The sequence below is a fragment of the Poecilia mexicana genome, unplaced genomic scaffold, assembly GCF_051168715.1.
Source record: "Poecilia mexicana isolate PSO_F unplaced genomic scaffold, ASM5116871v1 scaffold_7, whole genome shotgun sequence".
Lineage (NCBI taxonomy): Eukaryota > Metazoa > Chordata > Actinopteri > Cyprinodontiformes > Poeciliidae > Poecilia > Poecilia mexicana.
The window spans coordinates 21385578-21396013 of NW_028263376.1; positions in this window are offsets into that span (position 1 = coordinate 21385578).

The window sequence follows — 10436 nt, forward strand, 5'->3', positions numbered from 1 at the left end:
AAGTGTGGTCACAAAAGGCACACAGGTAGTTGGCATTACTATAGCCCTGGAAGAATTGGAACGCAAAGCAAAGTTTAGGGCAGGGGTCCATCTGAGTCAAATAATAAGGTTACTAGCAGCACTCTGGTGAACTTTAATGTGTTCTGAGAAGGAGATTCAGACATTTCATTCAGGTATGTTGAGCCAGAAACATATCGAAAAGTTGCAGGACAATAGACCTCAAAACCTAGATTTGAACACTGGTTTTGGGGATGCTGGAGTCAGAGCTTTAAGAGCCTATGTTTAGGCTACTTTTGCAGCTCCCTGAACTATACATTATGAAAAGCAGCTTACCTGGGCAGAGGAGGAATAGAAATTGGCTGTTGCTGAGTTGTCCAAAGTCCTCCTTTTCATGTGAAAAAGGAGGACCTTGGACATAATGAAATTTTGCATTTCATTATGAAATCAAAGTCTCCGAAGCTGGAAGAAGAGGGGAGCGGTACAGAATTTTATTTACTTGAGGTCCGATAAGTTAGCGGAGCCACGTGCCATCTGTTGGTCCACCGTACGTTATCAAATCCAAAGCATTCTACCAGGAAATTTTAGAGTACTTCAGGGTTCCCGCTGCTGAAAAGCTTTACATAGATGGCAATTTCTTTTGTAGCAGGTCTTGAAACCAGTGGTGGCCACTCTGGTGTCCAGTTAAGTGGCTGCTGTATAATTGTGCTTGATTGGCAAGCAAAGTCACATGAGTTTACACCCAACAGAGAATGGATGAGACGAAGGCCTCTAGCTACATGGATTTCATTGACTCATTAACAGACCAACAAGCTGACTGCCTCCATACACTGATGTATTAATCCATGCAAAGGTTTCAGGGGTTTTTTTTTTCATTAGTCTCATGTGCAATGCAAATTTTCTGACAAACTTAATTTTGGGTTTTCATTTGATGTAAAAGCCACAGTCATTAATATTTATTCAAATGCACCCTCAGTCATTCTATTCATTCCTGGGGCCTGTGACTCTCTCGACAACATTTCTGTGGCCCTTGTTGGGAACCCTGTGCCTGGTCAATGATAGCAGAGATAAACTGTAAATGGCTAATCGGGTATCAAACCAGCAAAGAGGAAAAAGCACCTCCTATCTGTGTCTCATTCATTATTCACAGGCAGCAAATTAAGTTGCTACAGTGGGAGCAATCAATTATAAATGAGATAAGGTAGGAGGGAAGGAGATGGATAGATGAAGGGCACAGAACGAGGCCTACCTCACATCCAGCATGGCTTAAGCATGCCTTTGAACATCACAGTGGACTGTGTAACCTGCAGCCAAATGTAGCTGGGTATGAACTCTGAAGGCATACGACTCTGAAGCGCAAAGCTTAGTTAACCAGTGTGCATGCACCTTTTCACACCACTGTAATGAGATTCATTTGGTATAGCTCACCTCTTTTAGTTCACTTGTGTGTGCACTTGTGTTTTTCTATGGCCCACTGCACCGACAGTCATAGCGAAACTGCATTCGGGCTTTTCACAAATGTCGAGCACCAGTCATAGCATCCTCTCTGTAGGTTAGAGACTGCTGCAAGATGAGGATTGTAAAGTGGTCCAGATGCAACATGCTAGAATTACCTCAGGCTGTAGCCTTTAATCTCCTCTGCATTTGAGTCACACAGAACTCTTTTTTTTTTAAATTCTTCTTTATGCTTCATTAATACGTAACAAAACACTACATGTTTCAGACCACAAAGAGATTTTTCTGATATATATTTAGTGGTGATTCAAGGACTAAAAGCATGTTTTTTTTCCCCCCACCCTTTTATTTCACCACTAATCAACCTAGCACCCTAAAACCTCTGTGTTTTGGACTATTGAAAACATTTTCTCTCAATAAATATATTATTTTGAAATTAATTATAAAATAAGTGATTTAATTTAATAATATATTTTCGGGACTTTCCTGGATGGCTGCAACCTATAACCTCTCATTGATCTTTGTCTACGTGTATGCCATAGACAGTTTCATAACTCCAACCTGTTACAGAATTGTATTTTCATTCAGGGGCTGTCCCATTAAATTGCATGCATACGGATGAAACAAATAAATAAGAAAAAAAAAAACATATCACCTATATTATTAAGGAAATGTGACTGTTCTCTGTGTTTGTTTTTCCACAGCTGTCTGCAGGTTTATATGCAGCTGTTTTAAGAGAGGCCCTACTGTTGTGATTGGAAAGTCTTAAGTGTGATGCAGCTTTCTGTCACCTCACTATTTGCTAAATGTCAGATATTAGCTTCTGGAAACAGCTCTGTTTGTGCCGTCTGTATTTGGTGTTTGTGTCCTAGCGTGTGTGTGTGTGTGTGTGTGTGTGTGTGTGTGCGTGTGTGTGTGTGTGTGTGTGTGTGCGTGTGTGTGTGTGTGTGTGTGTGTGTTTGCGTGTGTGTGTGGGCAGAGAGGCTGTTTGATGTGAGTCAGATCCAGACCCAGGCTGGTTTCTCTCACATGTGTGTGGGACGTATCCAGATGGCTATGCAGGACTGCATAAATGTCACTCTGATAATGAGACAACAAGGCCCATTGAAGTACAGGTAGCATTACTGCGCGGAGCCTGCACACAGCAATTATTACGCAGAAATAATTAGAAAGGGAGGAAAAGTTGTGAGGATAATAAAAATATGGAAGGAGAGATTGCACTTAATTAACTAAAGTAATTTTTGTCTCCAGGAAATGAGACAATGAGAACATGAGAACATAAACTAAGCCCATTTTATGGCCAACATGATTGAGGGGAAGACTGCTTACCTGACAGTTTTCCAGCAGGTAATTTTTGATACACTCTGCCTAAAAAAAAGAAAAAAAAAAAAAAAAAAAAGAAAATATATATCTATATATATATATATATATATATATATATATATATGGATCAAACCTTGTAATTCAAAGCTTGGTGGTTGGGGAAAAAGTGTGGTAGAAAGAGATATGGAGGTAACAGAGAGAGTGACATGGATCTTCAAGCCCCCCCAAGTTGTAAGACGGAAGGTTTTGACTGTTTGTGTTTATGAACCAAAGTTTCTAGGACTTTTCCCCTGACAAGAAATATATCATTTTTAAACTAAAATGATTTTGAATTAAATTATGAACTAAAAGGAATACCATCTGCAGACCCAGTGGTGCTTCAATGTCTTTATGGGCTACAGTGGTGTCACTTTGAGGAGTGCAATAGGCAGAAAAAGCTTCAAGTATTTGAACCCTCGTCTATTCTGGAGGCTCCAACCAAATGCTGAATCACAGATGCAGGAGCAGCAGTTGGGATTTTGTAATTTGGGTTTGCTCTCTACGACCTGCTACACAGAGTCATGTCCACATTCCTTTGTTTTTAGTCACTCCTGATCAAGAGCGTCAAAAGTGTGTTACTTGAGGTAAAGAGAAAAAGTACAGGACGGTTGCCGACTGCTCTTTTCAGCTGAAAGTAAAATTTGCATTGTTCAGGGCCGCAATCAAGGTTCCAGGAAGTGGGGAATGAGTAGAGGAGGAACAGAATCCAAGTTCCTTGAACCTCATTGTAAAGTTTCCACAATCAGTTTTGATTTGGAGAGCAATGTCATCCTGTGGAATGTCGGAGCAGCCATCTTTGGAGCACTTGATGCCTCTCGGTTAACAAGCCATTTGGAGATGCTGATTTCATTTGCAGCAGGACTTTGCATCTGCCTGAACTGCCAAGAGGACTAATACATGGTTAAATGAGTTACTTCACCTGAATCCTATAGAGAATCTATAGTAGGTTATGAGAAAAAAAAGTAATTTATGGAAAAAAGATACACAGTTAAATACTAAATGCATATATTCTGCACTACATAGTGATAATTGATTATTTTCTCCAGTTAAAATATACAATTTTCTTGTTCTTATGAAAACATTTACTTTTTGAGCAGCTGGGCTTGAGACTTTTTTATCTGCTGCAAGCATTACTTAAATTAACATCAATAAATACTTAAAATACATCACTCTGCGCATCTATACAATGTATAACAATGTAATTATATTCTGATTTACTGGAATGTGATCCCACATTCATTTTCAGGTTAATTTTTTGTTTCCATCATCAAGAATATTCATCTACCTGAGAAAAAGTAATTGACCCTGCATACATATCACCTTCTCTTCCCCTCCATCCGTGCACTGTTCTTGGGGGTCACCACAGGTCACCACACAGTTGCTATGGGAACAAGAAACAAGGAGGAAAATTCTCCCGAGCCCTGAACAGTGACACCTTGCGCCGTCTCCGTCAGACTCGGTTGAGTTGCACATCAAGTGTGAAAGCAGGAGTGAGAAGTTGTTGTTTATTTAATTTTCTTACGAGTCGCAAGCGTGGCCCGTCAACCCCGCTTCTTTTCACACTTTCCCTCTCTCTCCCTCTTTATTTTTTTCTACCTCTTTCTTTCTCCTCTCTCTCCCCTCTTCCATGTACCCTTGTGGACATTTGCTCACACATATTTTCATTGTCTGCATCACCCCACCCAGCCGTTTTCTCGCATACATATTCCTGTTACTTAGAACAGCCAGGCACAGGTGCAGCCCTGTCTGTGCGCGTAAGTGCGACAGTATTTGTTATTCCTGTTCTCCAACTGCTCTGACCTAAAGTAACTATTGCACTTTCACAGTCAACCCCGCAACAGCTCAGCCAGCCTCGTAAGATTACTGCACCTGTTTGTCTAGCACACACACACACACACACACACACACACACACACACACACACAGTCTTTTTTACATGATCACAAACAGTCGCAAACACCGATCCGCCAACACCGTCGTGATCCAAGGCTCGTGCGTGTTTCTGTGCGGAGCGGATGGTCTTGCTGCTGTTTCAAATACTGTCTAACGCTGGCAGCAAGTTTCATCGATGGCGATCTGTTACACTGACAGTGCAGCATGTATTTTTAGCCAAGGAGAAAGGACAAATAATGAAGCAGAAGGGGCCGAGTGAGACAACAAGGGAGGAGTAAAATCTGAGGGTAAACCAAAACCACCTGGATGTTGCTGACTTGCTACTCCTGTTTTTAGAGCACAGAGTATATACATCACTTTCACAGCCACCCGTATCTTGGTGTACTGCATATGTAAGCATGTGCTATTATACAGGCCCTTGCAAAAGCTTTCACAACCCATGAATTTTTGTCCACTTTTCACGTTACAGCCACAACGTGTATTTTGAGTGAAATATGCAACAACGGGCATAACAGATCTCCAGTCTATCATACTTTGTCCCCTTCACAACTGTGAACCGGGGCATTAATGGATATGTGATTGGTATTGAATGTTTTCACTGATAAAAAATCTGAAAGTGTGAGTGTCCCTTTGTATTAAATCAGTTTTTGCAGAAACATATGAAACAATCTGACAATCCTATTGACGTAATTTAATATTGTTTGATGAAGAACTTAAAATTATTGCACGTGTTGACCGACGCCCTTCTCATCTAACCTTGCAAATATATCGTCATTTTACAAAATCTTCAACATCGCCGGGTTGCGCAGGGCGACAAATACGCTGCCTTTGTGAGAAGAAAAACTGCCACCTGCGACATATTGTGCTGATGTCACACAAAACTCCGCAATCATTGACTTTAGGTGACAGATGGGAGCTGAATCATTTAGGATTTAAATCTGTTTCCGTGATGCAGCTTTCCTCAACAGTTCTCTCTGACGTCACATCACAGACCCTATTCACGCAAGAATAGGGTTTATAAAAAAGACATTGTTAAAGAAAAAAAAAAAAAAGACATAAGAGGTCCCACTTGCAGTTTACCACAAGCTGAGTGTGGAACTTATCAAACCTGTGGAAAAAGGTGCACCGGTTATCAGGGACCAAAACTGAAAGTTCTGAATTACATGCAAAACGCTATTGGTGGCAGAAAACTAACTGCTCCTCACCCCTAAGACCTGGCAGCATCAAGCTTGGAGAACAACTCTTAATCTGGCTCTCCACATGGTTTAGACAAACAATAAAAACTATCAGGCCATAATGGCAGGAAATGGTTTGGTAACACTTTATTTGAAGGGGGTTGAATAAGACTGAAATGACACTGTCATAAACACCTGTCATGAACATGAATAAGCCTTCATGAATATTTATGACTGTTGTCATAAAGCGTCATTCGGTAAATTATGACACTTTTAATACAAAGTTGACATGATTCAAAATGTCTTTGTTATGACAACTTGACATTTACCAAGAAATCATTACTGATATAAATTTATTATAAAAGTATTACTGATTGCACTTTAAAAATTAGGTAACTTTATGTTATTAAAGGTAAAGTTTAAACAGTGATGATTTTGAAAAAGCTGAATGGAATCAGTTTAATCACTGAGCAGTTCTTTCTCAGATCGCCACAGCTATAATATATTATAATTTTACTGAACTCAGTTTTCACTTGATAGTTAAACAAAATGACTTGTAACTTCTGTATGGCTAAACAAGTCTCAGCACTCACAATTATTTTCTCAGAAGAGAAAAGCAGGAGTGAAATAGTACAACCGAAAGAAATAAGACAAGAGAGAAACTTCTTCTTTTTTACTTCTCTTTTCCCTCAATGGGATTCTTACAAAAAGTATGACAATGGGTTTTCTGGTTTGACTGTCTCGCAAGCAGGCAGCTTTTGTCCTAACCTCAAAGTGGTGGGATGAAATAATTCGAAGTGAGCAGAGTGGTGGTCGGGACACACACAAATCAAGAGGCCACCACGCAGCACAATGTCCTCCCCTCGCACACATACACACGCACACGCACGCATACACACTTTCTCTCTCTCTCTGACTGGTTTGTTCCCTGAGTCAGCAATCTGCCTCAGCTCCAGTTTCTCTATCCCGCTCCGCCTCTGCCCGCCTGCCTGCAGGACACTATGAGGACATCATTGTGTGCGTATGCGTGTGTGTGTGTGCGTGTGTTTGTGTGAGAGAGCTACTGTTGCATTTACGTGGTCAGGTCCTCTCACCATCTTATGCAATACGATATTTTTCACTTTGTGAGTAACCCTGGGTATTTCTGTCAGCTCCACCAAATCAGCTATTGTACCATAAAAAGATGCACGGCTCCCACTCCCTCTCCCAAAACACTCCCAGTGGATTTAGCATGTTGTTCTGAGTTTGAGTGTGTGTGTATGCGTGTGTGAGAGAGATCCTCTAGATACTACTAGTTCTGCTAACATGGCCCTAAAATAGCAAAGTGGAGAGGTGTGAAGTAAAAAAGGAAAGGACACTTTAGTAGAGGAGTAACTGACACGGGGTGAGTCACTTTCACACACATACACACAGACACACACGGCGTGTTGATCTTGGCACGTAAGCAAAAAGAATACAGAGGAAGAGAGCTTGAGTTTTGAGTGAGGGAAGGATCACTGATGTCTTGGGTTTCTGTTTTTCAAGGTAACATAAAATAAAAGATTTCCCCATGTTTGATGTGGTACGCCCTCTCAATTTCAGGGTGCATTTAAAGATGCAGGTAGTTTCGTCCTGAACGGCTCTCCGTCTGTTAAGCTCTTTGGGCCTGTGAACATACAGTTTTACTGAGGATGCTGCATTTAAGGGTCACAGGGGTCATGTTTTACTCCAAAAAATTCCTCGCATGCCTGCTGTCTCTGACAGTCTCTGCTTGAATTACAGGCCTGCTTTACTTTTTAATTTGAACTGAGATGTTGCAAAAACTGCTGCCTTTGTTTTCTGGTTGTCATAATTGAGAATAAAATAAGTGTAAATGTTTCTGTAGCAGTAAACAAATTTGATATTACTGCCGGATAGAGTCAGCAATATCCTCAGTGAACTACGGAAACAAAATGTTTTAGAATGCATAATTCAAAGCTCGAGTATGAGCAGCATCGCTTTTTGCATAACCTTCGTTTTTGAATGTTTACTCAGCGATAAGAGTAATGTTTTTTCCCAGTGCTATTTGCATCTGCCTTTAAAGGATGTTGTAGTGTAAATGCAGAAGTGAGAATGGGAGAGAGAGAAGGAGAGAGGAAATGATACCAAGACGTTTGGCCGGCACTAATGATCACAAGAGCAAAAAAGAAGCACACACACGAGTGTGAGGGATGCACGCGCACCATGTGATATTTCTTGATTAATGCTGCAAGTCACTCCCTCCCTACTCTCTGGTTATTTGATCACAATCTCCCTCCCACTCCCGGGCGCCAGTCAAACAGAAACTTCGAAGAGAAAAAGCTTGCTCAACACGAAATCACAGAAGATTTTTGCTGAAATATTCAACTTCTTCTTAGTTGTGTTTCAGATGTTAAGTTTGGATTAAGCAAAGTCATTTAAGATTTCTTATAGTATGATTTAATAATAAATGGTTTTGTGTCAGTTTGTGCAGAATGTTTTCGAAGGTTTCAGTTACCAAATCATGCCTCAATCACATTTTTTATTTTTTTTTTCTATTTTGGGGAAGTTGTGCTTCATGTGTGTGGAAAAAGTTTGAGTTGACATTGACTGCTAAAGATGCAGCTTTATTTAAACTGACCAAAGCATTTCTATGTTTTATGCTGCATATTGATAAATTAATATACACAGTTACAGCTCCTCGAATCTTGACTCAAATGTCTCAAAAGACTTTGATTGTGCTTTCCTGCATTATTACGTTTCTCACAAGAGCAACCTGTATCAGCCATGTTTTGCTAGATGCTTTAAAAGTTGTAATTATTGCCCTCTCTGCCCACTCTCGCTCTGGATTGCTGTAGATGTTTTCTTCCAGCCAAACCCAGACTTAAAACATCAACACAGATCTGCCTCTCTTGAATGGTGTGTTCTCTTGTTGTTCATATTTTAAAGTGACTAAGTAAAGATAGCCTTCCTTAAAAACACATTTAAAATAAGTACAGTGCTGTAACAAATGCATTTGCCTCTTTACATATTTATTTTTTGCTTGTGTTTTTTTTTTCACAGATTTCACACATTTTTAATATTAAACAAAGGTAACCTGAATAAATGCAAAAAATAGTACTCAAAGATGATTTTATTTATGAACTTATTAATTTATTTTAGACATCTCTAACTTTCACATTGCACACTTTTCCACCCATAGCTTGTCTTTTAGCATATTTTAAAAGGAGTAGGCTGAGATACAACCGTATGTCCCCATGTTTCTACCACAATGTGTATATTTTCAAATTGCTTTATTTGTTTGTTTTTTTTGTTTTTTTCTTTTAACTTTGCTTCGCATGAACTGTTCCATAATTTTATCTCTGAAAATGAAAGACAAATACTTCGTAAAGCTGTCCTGGCACATGGGAGTTTGAGATTCAGGTCATCTCGTTATATTATGTGCGTGATTTGTTATGGTGGTTTTGTTTAGTTTGATTACTGTATTTAATACTTTTTTTTCCTACAGACTATTGTTGTTTAATTATAAAAAATATGTTCCTCTCTTCCTTCCTTTTTTCTGTCTTTGTTTCTTTTCTTTATTCTTCCTTTCTTTCTTAAACTGATAATGTGGGAAGAATATTTGCAGACCGATCACTGGAAACATATTCTGTACACTAACAAGACAAAAGGTTAACTTTCGGCATGTCCCATTACATCTGGTGTGAAACTAAAGTAACGGGCAAACATGGTGGTGTGATGGTCAGAGACTCCTTGAGGTCCTTGATGGTTCGTTGTAACAGTTTGAACCATGAGTTCTGCTCTCTTCAAAACAATCCTGAAGGATAATGTTCGTCAGTCAGTTTGTGAGCTTTAGCTCCAGTGTTTTTGGTTATGCAACAGAAAACTTCTCTGATTTTTCTCTCAGAAAAAGGAAGTTTTTGGAGTGACCTTGTCAAAGTCCATACTTCAGTCTGCAATGGAACGATCATAAACAATATGTTCATGCTGGAAACATCACATTTTGATGACCTGAAATTATCTTCGGCAATTACTGAAGGGCTGCACAGCGTCTGTCTGATTAATTTATGCAACACGCTTAGTGCGAACATTTTAAAATAATGGCATTTTTTAATCGTTTTAAAACAGAATAATTTAACTGTGTGTAACTGAGTTTCTGGGCAGCTGATTCGTTTTCTTTAGAAAAGCAACGTTCTGTATCCTTATTATTTAGATTGAGTGAGGAGGTGGAACAAGCTGTTACTTTCTTCTGTGAGCAATATAATAAAACAACTGTTCAATTAGTAAAAAACCAAGTACTGAAAAGTTAAATGTGTCCTTCAAAATTGTGACGCTCTTCCTTTTTAAGATTCATTGTTATTTTTCTTGAATAGATTAGAGAGTTAAGGAAATCTTCCTCAAAGGGTTTAAGCAAGGTCATACTTGATGGGAACTGGGGCATGCAGTACAGTAAAGAGAGCATATGACTTATTGCTAAATTGCACAGGACATTCCCATACCTCACAGTGGTTTCATAAAAAAAATGTGAGTGATCTGCTTTGCGGTTTCATGCCTCAAAGAAAAGCACATGATGCCACC